A 20,607-nucleotide genomic window follows, 5' to 3' on the forward strand; every position below is an offset into this window, starting at 1 on the left:
AATTATTCCAAGGTGGGAGGGAAGGGGAAAGACAAATGAATAGGCAAATTATAACTAATGCAATAATTAACTGCTACAGCAGTAATCTGATTGTCACCCAAAAAAGAGGATGAGGCAGGGAGTTCGTGAGTGAGGGGGAGGCATGATCAGGCTGGCAGAGGAGCAGAAGTGGGCTGAGCCCAGTGGGGTGCAGAGGCAGCGTGGCAGGGAGCAGCCGGAGCAGATGCTGGGGCTGTAGTTCCTATGGCAACATACAAAGGCAAATGCAACAAGTGTGCCAACGTGGCAGCGTTAGCAGGGGGACAGCTCGGTGCATTGCCATGTCACACTCCTCAGGGTGGCAGTGGAGCCGTGCACCATCCCTGGGCACCAGGGCAGCTGGGCTCTGCCCCTGCAGAAATCAGCACACGTTACTGGCAGGTTTTGAGGCCCGGCCCCCTCACTGCTGCTAAATGAGTGTTTTGTGCTCTCTTTCTTCAATCCGGGGAGTCCCAAAGCGCAGCAGTGAGGGCTGCTGAGCATCTTGCCAGCAGAGAGGCACCTGTGTGCCACATGGCGAGGGGATAGATCTGCAGCGAGCGATGGGAGAGTGAGCATCCCCCCTCCTCATGCCCATGTGCCATGGGGCTGGAGGCTTAAATCTCCCATATCCTGGCTCAGCATGGCCCATACCTCCAGTGTGTAGGTGGCCTCCAACAGGTCTGTCATACTATGAGGCCAGTCTGCCTACAGCAGGCAGAAAAAGCACATGGCTTTCACAGGCTGGGGCCTTATTTTTCACTCATTAATTTTGGCGGTTTTCCCTTTCTCTCCTATAGTATCTCTTGTAATTAATCAGCAGTTTGGGTCTGCACGTGCTCCACACCATTGTGCTCATGTCCTACGCTAAACAGGTGGAGACAGAGCATAAAGGCAGATTTTCCTATTGCTCTGACACTCGGACAGAAAGAACAACCCTGCGGGATGTCCAGCAAGGATGCTTTTATCCTGCCCCGCCGGAGATCCCTCCGTCCTCCGCAGCAGCGCTCGGGCTTTCCGCCGGCTCGCAGCTGCATCCAACAGCAGAGGGAGCTCCGGGAGAGGAAGAGGAGCAGGCGAAGCTTGGCAGGAGCAGCCCCATGGAGGAGGGAGGCGGGCAGGGGTGGACAGAGGTAACTGTTCTGCTGCTCCAGGTGGGGAGCTTTAACAGCGTGAATGGGTGAGGGGGAAAGTGGCCTGAGAGCGGGAGTAGTTTGAAAGCAGCCACCATTGAAACAAAATGCCAGAACTTTAGGCATAACAAACAAACAAACAAAAAACAAAACAAAAACCAACCAAAAAACCCAAACAACCCTCCCCCCAAAAAAGCCAACAAAACAAAACAAAACAAAAAAAAAAACCCCACCAAACAAACAAAAAAACCAGAACGAGGCAAGCAAAAGATGTGTCTGGGTGCTGTTTCTAAGATTAAGACTTAGGCTAACTTCGGGGTATCCTGTGCTAAATAGCTCTAAGGAGGAGGAAGGTGTCTTAGTTACTTGGAGAGTGTTTTCTGTGTATTTAAGTGTTAAAAGGTCTGACTGTATTTCTTCCGAGGAGAATTCCCTGTGTTGAACACTGTTGACATGCCAAATTAATTTCAGAAAGTTTCAGTGAGATTTTGAGAAACTCTGGTGCTATGGGTTCACACCAGGATCAAAGGAAAGCAGTCAATATGCCTTTGTGACTGTGGAAATGCACTCATTGGAAGTTGATGGCCATTTCTGCCACACTTGGGATGACAGCAATACCAGACAGCCGCATTACAGCCCCTACAAAGCCACATCGTGGCTATGACTCTCTAGCCACAGAGATCAGAGCAAGGAAATAAATATGTTGGTCTTTCCATCCCTTGTTCTCCGTGGTCCCTGGTGCAGCACAAGAGTGGGCATGATTCATTCTACAGTCTCTGGGCAACCCAAGGGAAAATTGCTTGCTAATTTCAGTTTCTGATGTCAGAACGTATAATTAACCTGACAAAGCAAAACGTTATTTTAGGTTAAGGCGTGATCAGACCTTCCTTCTCCCTCTACCTATTTCTAAATGGTAATAAGCTGAAGGTGTTTGAGGCTGGGGGAGGTATATGTTTTGTGGTGTCTATACAGTGTTGGCAGGGAATTTGCTGCTCTTATGCCCTCTAATATATAAAAATATTACCAGTGCTTTCTCCAATTAATTTATATTCACTTTAAATGCAGAGAAAACAAATTGTTTGGACATTAGAGTAAACTTCTTCCCTTTCATTGCATGTGTGTGCAACACTCCTCCTTTGTATCAGTCTTTGGAACAGGAGATGCAGCAGGTTTTAAAATTAGCATTCTGAATGCCATGGTGGCTGTGCATAGGAATCACAGGAATACTTGGAATCTTTAAGGTGTGTAATGTTAGAGTGGATAGTGTGATGCTAGACTGATAGTGGATATCTAATTGTAGAAGCTTTAGTGACTGAATACTTTGGTTTACTGTCATTGTATTTGAAAAAGTACTGGGAAGAGGATTTCAGAGGTGAAATGTTGTTTCTATGTTTTCCCTTGGCTAGAATTGATAGAATGGAGCAATTGATTTTGTTGATCTATAATATGTACACATAATTAGCAGAAAGTTATGAATAAAATAATAAAATAAGTGATGAATAAAGTAAGAATATTAATATAGCCCTTTTCAAGCAAAATCACTTTAGTGCTGTGTTGGCAAGTCTGGGTTCTGTAGGCTCCCAGGCACAAAAAACCCCCCAGCCCTTTTGCAGTTCTTGAGGTGGGAAAAGAGTTCCAAGTGCCTTTGGGTCCCTGATTAAGGAGCTCCATTTTAAAATAAGAATTCTATCGTCTCCTTCTACAGAATGACTGGTGGTTTCTTTGCTCCATGGTAAAATAGGAAGGTAGAGAGAAAATGCAACATGTAAGATATAAATATTACTCCCTTATCTCTTTTTTTCCCAGCTGTTTTTGTCTGGTATTCATCAAATTTGGTAGATTTTAGTGGTTGGACTTTTTAGTTTTGGTTTTGAGTTTGGTAGTTGTTTGGCTTTTTTTTTTTTTTTTCGGGGGGGGGGAAGGGGGTTAATATTCTGGGTTTTTTTCTGATCTAGTTGGGTGAGTCCTTAATCTTTAGCCATTTGAATGACTGGAGATCAGTCATTTGCAGGCTCAGAGCATTTTGGTTCCACATACATTCTTTCTTTTTCCTCCTGCTGCTCACAAAGCTTTACCCAGCTGTGCACCTCATTATGCTCTTGTAGCCAGGCTATTTTAAAGAAACTTATTCTAAAGGAATAACAAAATCAGCAAGGTCTAACTATTGTACCTGTGTGATTGAGGAAGTAAAAGTTAAGTGCTAGCACAGGTATAGCTCAGCACTCTGAAGATAACTGGCTTGCCATTTCTTTAAAGGCCACCATTGTCCTAGATCCAGGTAGGGCACTTAGGTTTTGTGTCACTCCATTTGCACATGGAGCCACAGCCATTTCACTGAGAAAGCCAATTGAGATCTGAAGGGGAAAGAAGGGCTTTCAGGGATGATTTGAAGAAAGAAATAACAGACTGAAATGTCCTGGGAAAAGCAAGGAAATTGTTCCAGAGAGCAGGGCTGGACAAAACGTGACACCTGAAAGCTTCTTTTGGTCTTACCCTGCAAATTCTGATTATGACAGATTTTTAATTTTTATTGCCTATTTAGTCTCTATGTTTAACATTTAGTATTTGTGGAAATGGTGGCGAGCAGATCACAAACAGTAAAGTGCAAAATTAAGAAAATAGGAAGAGTAAGTAGATTAAGTGGACTGGCAGAGACTATCCTCCCTCCCAGCCTGCCAGCTCTAAAGATCTGAAGGTACTCAGCATCTCAGTGGTGATTCCTGCCTGGGCTCTGAGTATACACACCCGTGTTACCAGCCTCTACGTTTGACTGACACAGGCTAGGTGCCAGGGTGAAGGGCAGGTTTGCCTGTGGCTCAGTTTATGGTCTTCCTGCCATGCCTCCCATCTCATATGATGCTGTGTGTTTTGTGACTTAATAGTCCTTTATTGATAAGTACAGAATTAAGCAGATTGGCCATCTGTTTGTATATCCACTGGATGAAATTTGAGAACTCATGAAAACTAGGTCTTCTGTGTAATCAGAAGCAGCCAGCATGTGTTCTTGCCATCACTTGAAAAACTTTGCTGAGCTGCAGTGTGATAACACACGTTGCTTGCAATGCACACCATCATGGCTGCTGCTCTTGTTTCAAAACACAAAGGCACTTGCTAAGAATGAGGCCGCATCCCCCAGATTTTTAGAAATGGAACTGCACATCGAGTGGCTGACATATTATCACAAATGAAATAAAAGAACTGATGAGCACATAGTGGAGTTCTGGATGTAAGTAGAAACTGCTGTTTATCTAAAACAGTCATTCACTCCTTTTTATCAGCACAAAGACAAGGTAAGCAGGGATTTTTTTCCATTCAGGAAGTTCAGAAGTTCAGAGGATCTCAGCCAGAATAGGCTGGTGCACAAGCCCTCCAAGAGTCACTCTGTTTTTAATACAGAGGCTGTTGTGCCAGGTGTTTGAAGACAAGCATAATAGCAAAGTATCTTCAGAAAAAGTGGTAATATGAGTCTGGATAATTGTTTATAATGGAGTTATATAATGGCAAAAAAAGTTGGTTAGCAGGAATGAAAAAAAAATTGATGGAATTACAAATGTACCTAGTAGGCACAGGGTTTTGCAATGCATTTATATATGCATTTATATATTTATGTTTTTTAACACACTTTTTTTCTTTTCTTCCTTATCTTTGGGTTTGTCAGTAAAAATGTATCTAAAGGAGGCTTGTCTGGTAATTTGGTTAGACTTTCTGAAAGCTTTGACAATTTGTCCTGGTGATGGGGCAGACTGAGCTGCAGCAATCTGGTTGCCCAGGATCACAGCCCTTGGGCTGTTCCTTCCCTCTCCTCTCTGGAAGAGCAGAGCCTTTGAGGCCCACACCCCACGGCTGGCTCTCCATGGAGCAGGCTCTCCACAGCCAGCTGAGGGCATATGCAGAGCAGGCCCTTGCCAACATCTGCTTGCAGGACAATAAACCAACACATTGCCCAATTTTGCCTGGCTAGTCGGCCTTGCTGCCACTATGGCGGGCACGTGGCACAGGGGTGGCATTAATGGGCATGGGGGGTGGCGATGGCACATTAGGGCTCACACGTCTGGCTGCATCCCCAGCCTCATCTTCCTGCCCAAGTATCCTGGGGGAACACCACAGGCTGAGCTCTTCAGCACTTAGAAACACTCTTTCTTGAAAACAGGTGGCCACTAGCCAAAAGAAGTGACTAATATGAATCCTCCTCCTTATTTAAACTGGAGTCTTCCCCTTCATGCTTTGCCCATTCTGTGAACCCAAATTGCCCTGTTTCTGGAGAGGGGAAAGCCAATTCCCTGCGTGTCTCCCTCTTCTGTGTAGCCGTCCCCACTTCTTCCCAAGTAACTACTACCTCATCTACTTAATCATAGAATCATAGAATAGTTTGGGTTGGAAGGCATCTTTAAAGGTTATCTTGTCTAATCCACATTATCAAAATTCCCCTTCATCTTAAATTTGGGAGAAAAATTTGGGAGAAAAATTTGTCAGCCCACTCAAAGCCAGGACTGAAATATTTCTCAGTATGGAATTTTCTCACTGTTTTCTGAGGAACCACTGGCATACTCTATTTTTGACACCATCTCTTCCTTACGTTCACCTTCTGCTGGTGTTCCTTTTGCACCTGGCTCCCTTGGACTGAACTTGGACACCTGCTGGACAATGTCATGCAGGTATATATGAGATGCACAGTATGGCTGTTTAAGTGAAAGAAAGAAAGTACTGGAAATAATCTCAGAATAAATGGTCAGCTTTCAACCTGGCCAAAACCATAACTCTATTGGAGAGCTGATCTTTTCTAAAAATTTTTAATGATATGAGAATAAGGATAACAATAAGGTTGAAAAATATGACATATTTGGCTACTCAAGGTTATGGAATTTGAAAAATTGAAACCAAAATGCAGCTGTAAAACCAAACAGGATTGGTTTATCCTGTAAGGCATATGGCTGCATTGCTATCGCTTGTTAATGTGGTCACTCAGTTCTCTGAGCCACAAATCAAAATAACAATATTAGTTTATTTAATTGTAAAGGGCCAGTGTCTAAACTGTGCAAGTGGAAAAAAGCCATTTCCCCCCCACAGCCTCTGTTTTCTGGCATCTTTTCTATCACATGAAGTAACTTGGAGTTGGCTGACTTATACTTTTGCCTATAGACTATAGCAGGATAAGAGAACAGTTGGGATTTTTATTTGCCTCAAACTGAGCTCTTTTAGACTTATAATTCCCCTCCTCTCTTTTCTGTCCCACCTCAGCATGTCCTAGGTGGTGAGAGCCAAAACCAGCAATCTAAAAAGAGCTGCCCAAAAGTACTCAGACTTGAGCCTGGGGAAGACCAAGCCTGGAGAGATCTCTACTAGAGAAGCTTGAAATAGAGGGTGTATAGAGGTTTAAATTAAAACCCATTTGCGTTACCTTTAAATACACACCAAAACAAGGGGAAAAAAATCCTAAACCAAACCAAAATAAAAACCAAACAAGCAACTCAGCATATGTTCTGTAGGAGTTAAGTCCTTCACACTTGTGTTTGCCCTGTCAGAAGAGGAATCTTAATTGGATCTGGATCTGCCCAGTTCCAGGTGTCTTCTCTCTCAGATCCCCAAAGCCATTTGTTTGTTTTGCTGGTGTGCCTCAGCTTGGCAAAGTATCTTGATTGCTAAGTGAATGTGGATTCAGCCAGCTCTGACCAGCTCTGGCATCTGAAAAAATCTTTTTTTCTTCCGCTTGAATTTCTCTGCCAGCTGCCTTCGAGTCAGGATTTCCCGGCCAGCAGCTCTTGTTATTATGTGTTTTCACTTGCCTTGATGTTTACCAGATTGGACTGCTTTTATCTCTATTAAGCCTCCCTCACTGTGGAGCCCCAGTATTACACACCCTATGTGCCTTGGCCGCTGGGTCAGAGCAGGAATAAGTAAATAGGTAATAAAATCACCTTATTGAGAAAACAGTGAGGTTTAAAATGCTGGCCAAAAATAACACAAGTGATGATGATCTCAGGGAAGAAAATAACTAAAAGGCCAAATGAAGATATTAAGAATCAAAGCTTAAAATAATTGACAGCTCATTAGACTAAATCTGAGCTCTGCTAAAATGCCCCACCAGATGAAAACTCTGGTATGAAAATAGTGCTGAACAGCTGAGAGCAGGACAAGCTGGCCTGATTTTTTCTGGTCTCAGATGTGAATTGTGGCTAAGAAGTGCTTTCATTTGTAACCTTAGATACATCATACAGTCATTTAGACCAGAAGGTCTGATTAAAAATGCATCTAAAAATATGAAGGGGAAATTCTCAATCTTTAAAGTGCCATAAAGCTATTTTGAACAAGCACCAAAAGATCACTTCCCATTTCCTCCAGTTCTTGAAAACATGGGGAGGAAATAAAATATGGAAAAGATGAGCTCGTATTTTATTTTTTTAAATTCTTTTCTTGATCAAGACCAATATACTTTCAAAGGTAACAGATAATAGATAACATCTATTTAACATAGTTAAAAAGACTCGCAGGTCTGGTCACGTGTCGGCTCAGTGTTCAAGAATCGTTTAAGGATACCAATGGCTTTTCAGTGTAAGGAGGAAAAAACATCTAGTGGATTTGGGGGTGAAACTAGGGTCAGTTCGGCTTCTTCCCCAGTGTCCTGTATTCAGCCTCTGGAGCCGCCGTGAAGGAATCCGTCCCTGCGATCTCAGCGGTGCCGCCCCCCGCCCAAGCAAAAGCTGCCTTCGACTTTTTGGTTCCCTCAAGGGCTCAAGACAGACAAATAAAAATAACTTTAACATTTTAATAATTAAGACACGCTGTATTATCTGTCTATTACTGTATTATTGTATTACTGTCGCTATATTATCTGTCTCACGCACCACGTTCCATCTATCTGCGCACCGACAACACCCCACACACTTCGCCGCCCGGCGCTTCGCTCCCGCCGCGCCCCGCGGACACATCCGAGCGCCCCAGCGCACACACCCGAGCGCCCCAGCGCACACACCCGAGCGCCCCAGCGCACACACCCGAGCGCCCCAGCGCACACACCCGAGCGCCCCAGCGCATACATCCGAGCGGCCCGCGGACACATCCGAGCGCCCCAGCGCACACACCCGAGCGCCCCAGCGCACACACCCGAGCGCCCCAGCGCACACACCCGAGCGCCCCAGCGCATACATCCGAGCGGCCCGCGGACACATCCGAGCGCCCCGCGGACACATCCGAGCGCCCCAGCGCATACATCCGAGCGCCCCGCGGACACATCCGAGCGCCCCAGCGCACACACCCGAGCGCCCCAGCGCACACACCCGAGCGCCCCAGCGCACACACCCCAGCGCCCCAGCGCACACACCCCAGCGCGGCGCCGCCGGCCCGCGGGCACCTGAGCGCGGCGGCTGCGCGGGGGGCGAGCAGGCGGGGCCGGCCCAGCCCGGCGCTCACATGCGCGGCGCCGCGGGAGCCATTGGCCGCCGCCCCGCCGGCCCCGCCGCCGCCGGCAGCCGGTGCTGTCCGCACGCCGAGCCATGCGGGTGCGCGCTGCAGGACGCCGCTAGAGCCGAGCCCGCCCCGCCTCTGCCCGCCCGCATGGCAACGCCGCGGGACTGACCGCCACCGAGGAGCTCTGCGCCCCCGCCGCTCGCACGGCTCGGCTCGGCTCGGCTCGGCTCGGCCAGGCGGCTCTCGGGGACCGCAGCCCGCAGAGCTGGCCCTGAGGTGAGGCGAGTGCGGGGCCGGCGGGAGGCGGTCGGGCAGGCGGCGGAGGAGCCGCGGGGAGGGGGCGGCATCTTCACCGGCGCCCCCGCCGCCCCCTCCCCGCGCTTTCCGTCGCGCTTCTCTTTATCTTTTTCTCCGTGCAGACCGGCCTGGGCCGGTTTCGCTGGTGCTGCCGCCAGCGCCGGTGTGCCTCGGCCCCTCAGCTGCCGGCGGGACCCGGGGGCGGCTGCGCTGGTCGCGCTCCTCTCCCGCGGGATGCGCATCGGCGCAGGACGAGCCCGCACGGCCGGGGGCCAGCGGCCGGAGCGGGGCCGGCCCGGCGACGGGGCTGGGAGCACGGCGTGGTGCCGGGGAATGCGGCTGGAATTGCGAGCCCCTTTCGAGGCCGGTGGGGTTGGATTCGGCCCCTCTGGGGGCCGCCAGCTGTGCGGCTTTTGTGTGGGGTCAGCTGTGCTTCGTGTTGCAGCACACGCAGATTAAAGGGATCCAAGCCAGTCAATAAAGCACATCTTCAGGGCAGAACCAGCCCGTCAGATAACCATCTCTGTTTCTTCGAGGCGCGTCTCCTCCCTTCCCCCTGCTCCCCAGTACGTGGCAATACCGACTCCCGCTCCTATAGGATCCCTGAGCTTGGCACAGCAGCTCCTGTCTTGCAACCTCCATTTCCCCCCGTCACAAGTGCTGCCACTGCTCTTAAACAAACACGAATTCAGGCGCAGAAGGCTTGTGACTTGCCCAGCATCCTTTAGGGGAGCTGGTCTGCGGTCACTGGGGGGATTCAGGCTCTGCCTTTATAGCACGCCTGCAGCCCGTGGCACTTTCTCCTCTGGACGTTCCCAGTGTGTGAGAGCCATGAGATAGGTTACTCAGACTTGAAAATGGAGGACGGTAGTGGTGATGGTGTTGTTTGGTGGATAAGTCTTAGCAGTACTTCCTGTAATGGTGGTGCTGAAAGTGATGTTTTAATTGACTCAGCTTATGGTGCAGAGAGCACTTTGGGGTATCTGCTACTCCTAAGCTTTGCTAGTTACAGCTTTAAAAAGTCCCTAGGCACTACAGGGAGGTATTTGGGTTTTTTTCAGCGTTATGTCTGTCACTGTGATAGGAAAGGATAGTATTTTCTGCCTCTAAAACTCAAGATGGGGAGTGACAATGCCTGCTTGTTTGGGAGACAGGGCTTTAGGATGCGAGAAATTTGCATGAACAGGGCTGAGATTTTAAACCCAGAGCTCTGAGCTATCAAAAAAGCACTTTCATCATGACAGATGGGGTAGCTAAGTCCCTTTCTCTGTGTTTGTTTTTTCGTTGTTTTTTTGGGTTTTTTTAAATTTTCTTTATTTTGTGGGTTGTTGTTTGGTTGGTTTATGTCTTGTTTGTTGTTTTTGGTGGTGTTTTTATTTTGTTTTTTTCCCCTCACTTCTTCCTGGAGGCAGAGGGAACAATCTTTCTTTAAATTTAGGGTAAGGTTAGTGTTGTGTTATTTGCTTTTGATTGCCCTCTTAAATTAATTCACCAAGCCTTACCTGAGGCCAGGATCCTATTCATTCTTTGTGCCTTACAAATGCCCTATAAACCTTTTATTGTTAGTTGAAACTGATTTATGGGGTCCTGACCCACGAATATGCTTCTGTGGCTATATTTTTTTTACACTGTTTCCTCCTGTGTCTTTAGGCAGGCATTGCCTTTATAGTAAACTCATTTGGTGTTTTGCCTGTACTTTGCTTAGTGTCAAAAACACTTGTCTGTTTGTTGTGTCTGTTTTCTTGCACATAATAGCAGGGAATATTAAATAGATGCTGCTACTTGTAATTGTGATTGCTTCAACACAAAAGATTAAAAGTTTACAATGGCGATGTGAGGTTATGAAGGGAGGGAGCAGCGTTAAGCTGTCATTTGTTTTGTTAGATCCAGGTATGCACAATAGATCTCTACCAGTCCTGACATCCTTGAGGGGATGGTAATCTGTCCAGCATGTTGAGATCTGGAAAATGAATTCTAAGCAGCAGTAGCAGCAATGAAGAAAGACTGTGTGCTGCAGTCAGACGAAGGTAATTATTAATAGGAGGCAGCCTCTATAATAACAATGCAGAGAGAGTGAAAGCTCTTGGGTGCTTGCCCTGGAAAGATTAACTAGTGAACGTTGTACTAACACATAGCTATACACCTGAAATGTAGTTCTTGTATTCCGGTTCTTTTTTAGCCCTTTGTGCCTGTTGCCTCCTTCTCTTGTGTAGGAATACATAAGTGGTGGTACAGAGATAGCACAGCTCTGCCTCTGTTTATGGACAGTTTTCTTGACTGCATGCCTGGATAGGGAGGAAAAAAGCTAATGCTGTTTGTTGGGCTTGCAGTAAGTGCTGCCAGTGACAGGGGCATAAGAGCATAAAGGCTAGTGGAGAAAAGGGTACGTCCATCCCTGTGGTAAATGCACTTGCAGCTATGCGTGTTGTGGCTTGGCGCAGTTTTATAAGACGGGACTGTACTGAAGTTTCCTGGGTTGAAGTTGGTTCTTTTAAATTCTCTAGGTCTTCCCATTTCTTCTGTGTATTGAGGTCCCATTCAAAGTCTGTTCAAGGCAGTGACAGTAAGTGGGTTTTGAACCAGGCCCTGTAGACGGGCTGAGTTTCTAACGTGCTGTGTGTTCTCTGGTGGCAGCAGCAGCTGCGTCAGGTCCTGCTTCTGTGGTGTACTGGAGGGTTGGCTTTGGGCTGCTGTGCTGGCAGAGTGCTGGCTCAGCACCTCAGCCAGGGTCTCCCTTTGCCCTCTCCCGCACCTCTCAGAGAAGGGAGTTTTGTTACAAACACATGGGCACTGTGATCAATCACTGAGTTAGTGTCCTGAGGCATAAAGCACTTAATCTCTGTGGGGCTGCTGCAGGCTGTTTTGCTCAGAAGTAGCTTGAGTCACAAATGGGGGAGCATGAGGGAGCTCAGTAAACAAGTTTCTCAACTGAGTGCCAAAAAAAACCGGGAGTTCCAGGGTAAGTATTTCACAAAATAATGAACTCTGAGGGTTTTCGTTTCCTTTCAGAAAAAGCAGTCTTTATCTTCCAATTCATGAAGTTGCTGTAGATCTCTAAATACCATAAAACACAATTAGCAATATTTGTTATACTCAGGTATTACATATAATAGCACAGTAACATTGAGTGGAAAGAACAAAACCTGTTATTTCAGTTTCTGATATTTAAATTCTTCCATTTCTTGCTAGCATTGAAATAGGGCTTCATAGTTCTCGGTTTTTTTTCTTTCCTTTCTGTTTTATTTATTTATTGTCTCTTGGTGGTGGGAAGATTATATCCTAACCAATGTAAAAAGAAGAAGCTATTGCTATGTTAAGAAAAATGGAAATAACATTTAGATAAAGACTTCTCTGGGCTTTTGTGTAACTGACATTTTAGACATGTTTTTTTAACAAGCAGTAAGAATTCTGTGGACTTCACCATGCAAAGACTTGTGTCCGTGACTAATTTTTTATGTATGTATAATTTCATGAGTCCACACGCATGCATGAGGCTCTCTGGGGTCGCACTAGTGCTGCCTGATCTTGGAAGTGTTTGTTCTTGGCTGTGATGATGAGCTGCTGTGGGTCTGCTCAGGGCTGAAATATGAAGAAAGGTGTTTGTGAAATGCAGTTTTCTAGCAGCTGCTAGCATTATGTTTCATGAAAGCAATTGTAATTAGTGTTTCAAGGCTGTCCTGAGCCTCTAACCTTGAGAATGCTTTGAGCTATGTTTTTTAAGTTTGACTTGCTTGCGTTGGAGATGTGTTTGGCTCAAGATCTTTTGGTTGGAGCAAATGGAGTACAATTTTCTTTTAACCATATAACAAAGAGTAGGTACAAAGAATTGCTTGCCAAACAGTTTCTCCCCTCAGAGATTACAAACAAATTTAGGAAAGAACAAAGCCAGGATTTCTAGGGTTTAACTTCTTGAGAATCATCTTGGTTTTGGCATGTTAAAAAGAAAAGTGCGTCACAAGTCAAGTTGGCACCTAATACTGTCAGTAATACTAATTTCCACGTGATTAATTTTAACTGACACTGCTTCAATCTTTCTCTTACCACAAATTTATTTAATTTAAAAAATTGAGGATGTTTTAATTTATTTCTATATTCTCTTCAGCTGTAGCAAGAACAGGTTCTTGTCCCCCTTCAGGAAAAGGATAGGAAGAGAAGTTAGAAGAAATTCATGTAGCAGCTGCCAGAATGTTCAGGGAGCTATCCTTGGAAGGAGAAAACTTGTTTTCTTGAAATCAAGCCAGCAAAACGCCGCTTTTGCCCAACACTTGGAGGCAAGCAGTAGTATGGGAAGTGAGGATGGCTGCACCAAGGACTTGTTTGTTAGAACTGTTATGAAAGAAATACCTTAGTTTTTCTTCTCTCTTCAGGAGAATAAATCAGGATGCAAACCCATATTGTTATGTAGCCTCAAAACTAATTTTCCTTCTTTCCACTTGAGCTCTTTCCTCAGAATTGATTTGTTCCGAGACTGGAGTAATTGCGACATTCAAGACTTGAGAAGCAATCATGGGGTAAAATACAGCCACCCTTGGGGAGGAGGAAAGATAGTTGTTGCTCAGATATTTTTTCTTTTTGGAGGCCCTTTTTTGTTGAGGATAACTCTGATTAAGAAGCAGAAAGAAATAGCGAGGCTGAAAGCATGTGGCATCCGGCAGTGGGTGAGGATAGCATTTGTGTTTATTCATCATGGTCTTGGATTTTGTATTGTGTGATCAGTAGAGGAAGGAATAATCTGATTCTTGTGATCTGCCTTGCTCCTTGCTAGTGTTAAAAAGAAAAGAACCCTCTGCTTATGGTCTTGTCAAAAGTTAGGTATCCCAGGTGTTCTGTCTTATGCTGGTCTGCTTTGAGGACCAGAAAATTTTAGTGGAAGATTTTTCAGACCTAAGGGGTGGGGGCTACAGATAATACAGATACAGGTAATGCTGTTGTTACCTTTTCCTATCCGGTATCTTGTCAAACTGTTTGCAGTGGATATAAATTTGAAAAAAAAAATGCACAGTTCTCAAACTGGAGTTTCAAAGTCTTTCTATTCATTGCTTGGGATTTTTCTATCTGAGTTGTATCTCCTGATGATTTCCCCTGCATGGTTAGACTGTGGATGAGGCAGACTAAAGTGTCTGTTGCTGTTTTAGATGGCTTACCTTTGACGCTCACATGGAGCTGGTAAATATGATGAGACCATCTCCTGGAGAGAGTGTTGCTCAAGATGAACCCCTTCCCTGTATTCGTCATGTAAAGATACACAGAGAAAGGAAAAACCCCATACATGAAGGCTCTTTGTAGTCCTTCTAATGAAGCAGTGAGACAGGCTCCTACCTGTCCTCATGCAACCTAATGGCTACAAAGTCACAGCCAAGGTACAGGTTTGTCTTTTTTTTCCTGGCTTGAACTTCATTCTTTACAAGTCAGCATTGAGAGAAGTTTCTTTATAAAAGCTATTCCTGATTGCCCTTGGGTCCTACAGAAGCCAGGGCTGCCACACCTCTAGTGTTTTCAAGTCTGGCCAATGGTACAGATACCAACATGCCTGTTAAAAATGGGGATTTTTTTTTTTTTTTTTGTATGGAAAAAGCGTTGAAGCACTTCACTCTTGCTGCAGTGATTTTCCAACCTGAGGTCATAGCTTTAAGGACAGAACAAGTGTACGGGGTATCTGTACAAATATGATGTCTGGATATTTACCTGTCCTTAATCCCTTAAGGGTTTAGGATGGGTGGGTGGGAAGGAAAGGAAGGAAGCTTACATGCTTTCAGCTGGTGTGAGAACTTGTATAAAAAATGCTGATGCCTGCAGTTACCCCACTGCAGGCTTGCTGCATATGCTAGGGATGGATATATTTTGATATGTGCACATAAAAAGTTGCTTTTTTTTCATGTTATGTCAATAAAATGTATGGTTTGTTATTTTCTCAAATACACTGATTAAGCAACCAGACTTATACAATACTGATTTGTTAATCGTTGAAAATAACTTTTTGGTTCAAGAGCTTTCTCTGTGCAAATGAATATTTTATACAGAAGTGTTATGTAATAGGCATTTTGTTGCCTTTGCAGTCCTGCACAGAGGAATACGGTGTTAAGCTGACGTAGTTTGGATTGTTCTGTATAAATTTGTCCACTAAACCAATGCAAATATCAGTGAATAATGGGGAGGGGGGAGAAGTCCATATTGCATATTTATAAATGGTGGTTTGTGCACAGATTATGGAAAGGGAGGATAGGAATTGCTTTGGTGTGACAGTCTGTGTTAGAACTTGAGGAAGCAGTGTTAGAGGTGGTGCACTGGCTTGCTTTGTTTCTAGGCACTACTGTGATTACACATGCTTTCCACATGCATTAGCAATTGCCCTCATCAAGGATGCACAGAGGAGCCAGACTTCGTGGTTAATCTGACTGGTGTTCAAAAATACAAACTGAGAAATCCACATACAGGGCTCCTCTCAGTGGCTGATATCCAGAAACTTTTATGTACGTACTTTCTGACTAATTAAATTAAGAAACAAAGCCTAACCCATGTAGTTTAGCAGGGGAACTGATAAAAGGGAAATGAAACTTTTCATGCATTGAGGGTTTTTTAATGTAATGTTTGCTGGTTTATAATCCATACGAAATTTCTTCAGTTTTGCCTTGTTGTCCTTGATAGTAGAGAGAAAGGGAAAACTGGTTTGATAGTTTTGCTCCTCTCCTTTTTCATCCTTCTGACAACAAATCTATTTGCTCAGGAAACAAGGAAGTGGAGGAATGCAGATACATAAAGGCTTGTTGGTGCTGCAGAAATTGTGAACTTAACCAGTGCTGGTGTCCCAATGAAAAGTGGGTAGGAAGGTGTCTAAAAGAAAAGTAACAGAAGAAAACTGTTCTTAGAAAAAGGAGTGGAGTGAGAGAAACAAAATTGTGCTAATATTCATTCAGAAAAGGGAAAAATGCACAGGTCTGGGCAAGATTCTTTTTCCAGTGTTTAAATCTTGTATTTATGCCATGTTTACTTTTAGTGAAAGTTAATTTAGGAGGTACTTACCTTGAGAGGTGAATTTGAGAGTGTCTTTGTTAGCATTGATCAGTTTAACCCAAACAGATTTTAAGGAAAGAAACCACTGAGGCCAGAGTTACAGGAGAACAAAGATAGTGAAGCCTAAAAATAAAACCATGAAAAACATGCAAAAATACAGAAGAAAATAGTAATGGTGAGGCAAAGAAAAGGAGATGATAAAACTGTGGAGAGAAGTGTGAGTAAATATAACATAGAATTATAAAGCTTGAGGTTATATATACTGTTCTGCAAGTGGAAGGTGTAGGAATTCTGTTTGAGGGTGCCTCATTCCAGAAACAAGGCTTTTGTGCTCACAGTGGAATAGCCAAGTTTTCCCTGTTTGGAGTCAGCTTGAAAGCAAAGTATTTGAAAAAAATTCATTGCATGAAATGTAATGGGTACCTGGAGCTTATGGGTTGAATTAGTAGAAGCATGGTTTTGACTAATGGTTTGCACGTGCCTCATTCGTATTTTAAGAATGTAGTCTGTCCATGTGCACAGTGGCCCAGAGCAGCCTGAAAACAACCAGTGTGCAGCTGGTCAGTATGAGGAGCAGAAAACCCCTTCTCTGCTCTTTCTTTAGGGCATGAAGAGAGGATGGTGGCCCTCCACACTCTCATAGGTGCTGATTTTTGTCACCTCATCCATGTTAAGACTTCTTCAGTGTCTGATTATTTACCTGTTTGCTGTTTGAACTTGTAAAATCTTTTATCTGGTTTGCTATCTGCTAAAGAGTGTTATACCAGAGCTAGCAGAAGTGGTCCCCTCTCGTACTGCCTGTGGGTCAGACAGTGAGTTAGCTGTAGCAGTGAGAAGTTTTGCCTGCTTGACCAGCAAGGTTTGATTTGTCGATGTCTTTGCTTTCCTGCTGTCTGCAGCAGAAGAGAGGAAGTGGGGAGGAGTTTGCACACAGCCTCTGGCTCATGGATGGGGCAAGAGGAGGTGGCCACCAAGAGAAGGGAGGAATTACAGGGAGCTCCCAAATTAAACTGGGTGTTATGTGAAAAGCTGCAGCAAGGCCCTAGAATGGACAATGAGCTCTGCAGGGAATGGCAGTGGGATCCTGTTGGCTCCCATGGAGCAGGAGCAATGCCTAGGGTGCTTTCCAAGGGGAGTGTGGTTTCAAGACCAGCTGGAGCAAATTTGAGCTTGCACTGCTGTTGAAAGGGGAAGTCCTGCCTTCCAGCCCACCCTCTGCTTTGGGCAAGATGCCTTTCCCAGACACACACCATGGAGAGAGCAGGAATGTTAAGTAGCAGGGTGGCCACAAATCAGCTTCAGCTAAATGCAAAACTTACTCAAGATAGCAAAAAATTCTGGTATTTATCTGATTAGGTTACATGCTACTTTTGACGGTATTTCTACAGTATGTATCGGTGCTGGGGTTTTTCTTCTCTCTTGGTGGCATGACGCTCTTCCTGTATGCTGGTTTGTTGTTTTTCTTATGCAGCAGCAAGGGAGGAAGGTGGCACGTTAACTGAAGAGGTTGTCAAATGTCTGCTGTTGTCTGGGTACTTGGAGATGCATGCAGAACTGAGAATTATTTGGTCATACTGAAATTAAACCTCTAGTGAGTGGGACTGCTTACTTATTTAATTAGCTGAGGTTGTTGGAGGTTTTTTTCCAAAATCTCTACCTCTTCCCCAAAATACTGTGACTTCCCTCCTTTTCCTTTCTTTACAGAATTCATAGTGATTTGTTCTAAGTGCATTGTTTGGGTTTGTTTTTTTTTTCACTCTGTTAACAATTAGTATTTCCCTGTTAAAAGCATCAGAAGTATTGTTTTCCCTTATGAAAAAGATGTTTGATCAAGTGACTGTAGAAATGGAGGCAGCCACATGTAGGCTACTGTATTGAGGACGTGGCATTTGGAGGTTGCAGGTGTTACGCCTGAAGTGCCAAGTGCCTGGCTGTGATTCAGATGAAATTGGCACCGGCTGATGCCAACACCCCAATGTAAATGTGGTGTCTTTCCCTATGCTGTAGGGCCCCGAAAGAAAAATACTGAAGTGAATGTGTGCCAGAGGGGACGAGGTTAAAAGAGAAGTGGTGCATGTGCTTCTTATTTAATCTCCTTCACAGCCACAGTCCCACATACTGACTATACCCGTGGGTGTGTATTCTTGTATCAAAGCAGATGTTTCTGTAAGAAAGATGTTGCTTTGTTTTAATAAATTGAGGTTGTCACTTCAAAAGTGGGAGAGGGAGGTGAAGGAAGTAGCATAAAGTGAGAATTTGTCAAATGGGATTTGGGACAAAATCCATGAGAATTTTTGTGGCAAGAACTGTGGGGAAGAATCCTTCACTAGTCTTGGCATTGCCCAAACATCTACTTATGGACTGCTATGATTTATATAAGAATTTGTGCTTTTTCTGATTTTTAGATTGGGTTTTGGCTTGGTTTTTTTGTTTTCTTTTGTTTTAAACCAAAATTTTTAAGTTTTGTCATTTGTTATCCTTTACATTTCCTCCAGGTATGATCCAATCCATGTGCTCAGCCTGTTCTGGGAAGGGGAGGGTGGTGGTGATGGACCTCAGCAGTCTTTCAGACTGTGATTCAGCTCTTGAAGAGAAGCTCTCCTGTTGTTCCAAGTGTGGTGATGGTGCTGTTCAGCCTCTCCTGGCCTCTTTCCTTAAATGCTGATACATTCTCAAAAAACACAGTCCTCCTGCTTTGAAGGTGGGAACTGCCTTTGCCTGCTGTTTTAGGAAGTGGTTTGTTGCCTTTGGAGGCAGTGCTGAGGAGGGACTGGAGGGCATGGTGTACTCTGTTTAGGCCCTTCTTACACGGCTCTCTGACCTCATGAAAAAATAGAGTTACAGAAGCAGCCAAGGTGAATGACCCCGTGGCTACGAGCGTTTTCTGTTAGACCTCAAGTATGATCCAAAGGTCTGTTCTGAAGCCTGCTTGGAAGGCTTTCCAAAGGTAGACCTTTGGAAAGCGTCTAGTCACAGTTTTTTTCCTCCATGTATTTAAAAACCTAGAGACTCTGAAAACTCCAGTTCTGCGTAAAATATTGGCTTCTCTGGAGAACCACTTGACCACTCCAAGTCTTTTCAAGAAGAAAAGTCCATAAGACATATTAAATTTGAGCATTTGACAGTGTTTTCCCCATCTCCTTATCCTGGGTCTCTACTGCTAAGAAGGAACCTGGAACAGCAGGTTCCTGCTGACCTTTAAAATGATCTCAGTGGAAAGCTTTACAGAAGGCTTGTTTCTGTGTGCTTCTGAGTGGTGGTGGGTGCCACCTCTGGAAAAGCCTCAGAAAAAAAGGCCTCAGAAAAATTTGGTGATGGGGGGGCCTTGGTTTGCATTTTTTTCTGCAGTGGTTTGGGAGCAACTCAGGTGGATGAGTGCACTGCTCTTGGTGCTGGGTGCAGACTCTTAGGGCAGATCAGCTCTGCTGCAGGCTCTGCTGGGGTGGAGGCAATGGGCTGGGGGCTGAAGCAGGAGATGCAGCTGGCTGTCCCTGGCTGTGGAGCATCCTCTGCTCTGTGTCCCTGGGGCTTACTACCCTTGCAGTGAGTGCCCGCTGCACTGGTGTTGGCAGCCTGGCACAGTGTGCTGTGGTTGGCAGTGCTAGAAGCACCTTGGGCACACAGCAGTGCTGCTTGGGGTGCAGCAAGGCAGTGGCAGCCAGCCAGCTGTGCACTGAAAGTCCTGTAGAATCCTGCCTGTTGCTAAGGGACTCCTTTTGGATGTGGAACAACATTGGTTTACATAGCAGCTTTCCCCGTGTTTGTTGATTGGAGGCAATTACTGTAAAATACTTGATTTATAACAAGGCATACTTAATAAGCAACAAACTAAAATAAATATTCATGAATTACCTGCTGGAGTCTGATTGTTTTTTTTGCTGAGTTGTTGCTTTCCATCTGTGTGCTCTGCACAGCCCTGGAGCCTCTGGGTCTCTGGAGGTGAAGGCAGCTGTGCTGGGTCTTAGCTGGTGGAAGTTTTGGGCCAAAGAAGGAGAGGGACAATCCCACTTCCTCTCTGTTTTGTTCATCCCAGAGGATAGAGGTGTTTTCCTGAGATTTTTCCAAGCAGCTCATTTGACTCATGGTGGTCTGCTTGCCTGGCATATGGCTGTAACGTGGTTGAAATGTCATCAAAGTGTTTGTGTGGAGCACGTGCACTGTGCAGCTGCCACATCACTGGGGTCTGGTCTGGCTTTTGTGGTGGTGTAGGGAGGGGATTATGTAGAAGTAGTAGTGCTCGTGGTTAAGTTAGGGTGAGCCAATATGTTTAAGAAAATATGTGGGAAATGGCAAACTGCTCATTTGAAGTCTACTGTCTTTGAGAATAGGACAACTCATTTAGGGTAGTTCCAAAGTTACTAAAACAAGGCTGTGCTCAGTCTTCCCAAGAGATGAAGCACCGTCAGCAAAAGGATGAGTAACCTTTGTCTTCTGTGTTACAGAGTGACATTCCTCTGACCACCACTACCATGACTGCTTTATTTGGCCAGTTTGATTCACAGCAGTTTGTTTTTATATAGGAGGAGTTTGTGGCACTGGTCAAAATGAGAAAGTGATCATCAGAGTCTGGCTTGGTATTCCTGCTGCTGGAGCCTTCAGGAGCCAGCGCTCAGCCCAGCTGAAGCCGGAGGAGGAGGGCGGAGAAGCACAGCCTGATCAGGTACTGAGCCAGGAATGGCAGAAGTTAAGTTATGGATGATCGTTGGTTATAAAAAGTTATATTCTTTAGAAGATCCTGTTAACG

At 45.1% G+C, this 20,607-nt stretch overlaps 1 protein-coding gene across 2 annotated transcripts in view; it reads left to right on the forward strand.

Moving 5' to 3' along the window:
* Positions 1–8,575: 8,575 nt before the first annotated feature.
* LRRC8D (leucine rich repeat containing 8 VRAC subunit D) overlaps positions 8,576–20,607 on the forward strand; it is a 49,982-nt gene continuing 37,950 nt past the window's right edge. The window contains exons 1-2 of one of the 2 annotated variants that reach the window (XM_066325180.1): positions 8,576–8,831; positions 20,384–20,523. The gene's annotated coding sequence lies outside the window, so the exon portion shown is untranslated. The remainder of the gene's footprint in view (positions 8,832–20,383; positions 20,524–20,607) is intronic. The other variant, XM_066325182.1, reaches the window with a different exon arrangement.

Source organism: Sylvia atricapilla, chromosome 9, assembly GCF_009819655.1.
Source record: "Sylvia atricapilla isolate bSylAtr1 chromosome 9, bSylAtr1.pri, whole genome shotgun sequence".
NCBI classification, from domain to species: Eukaryota; Metazoa; Chordata; class Aves; order Passeriformes; family Sylviidae; genus Sylvia; species Sylvia atricapilla.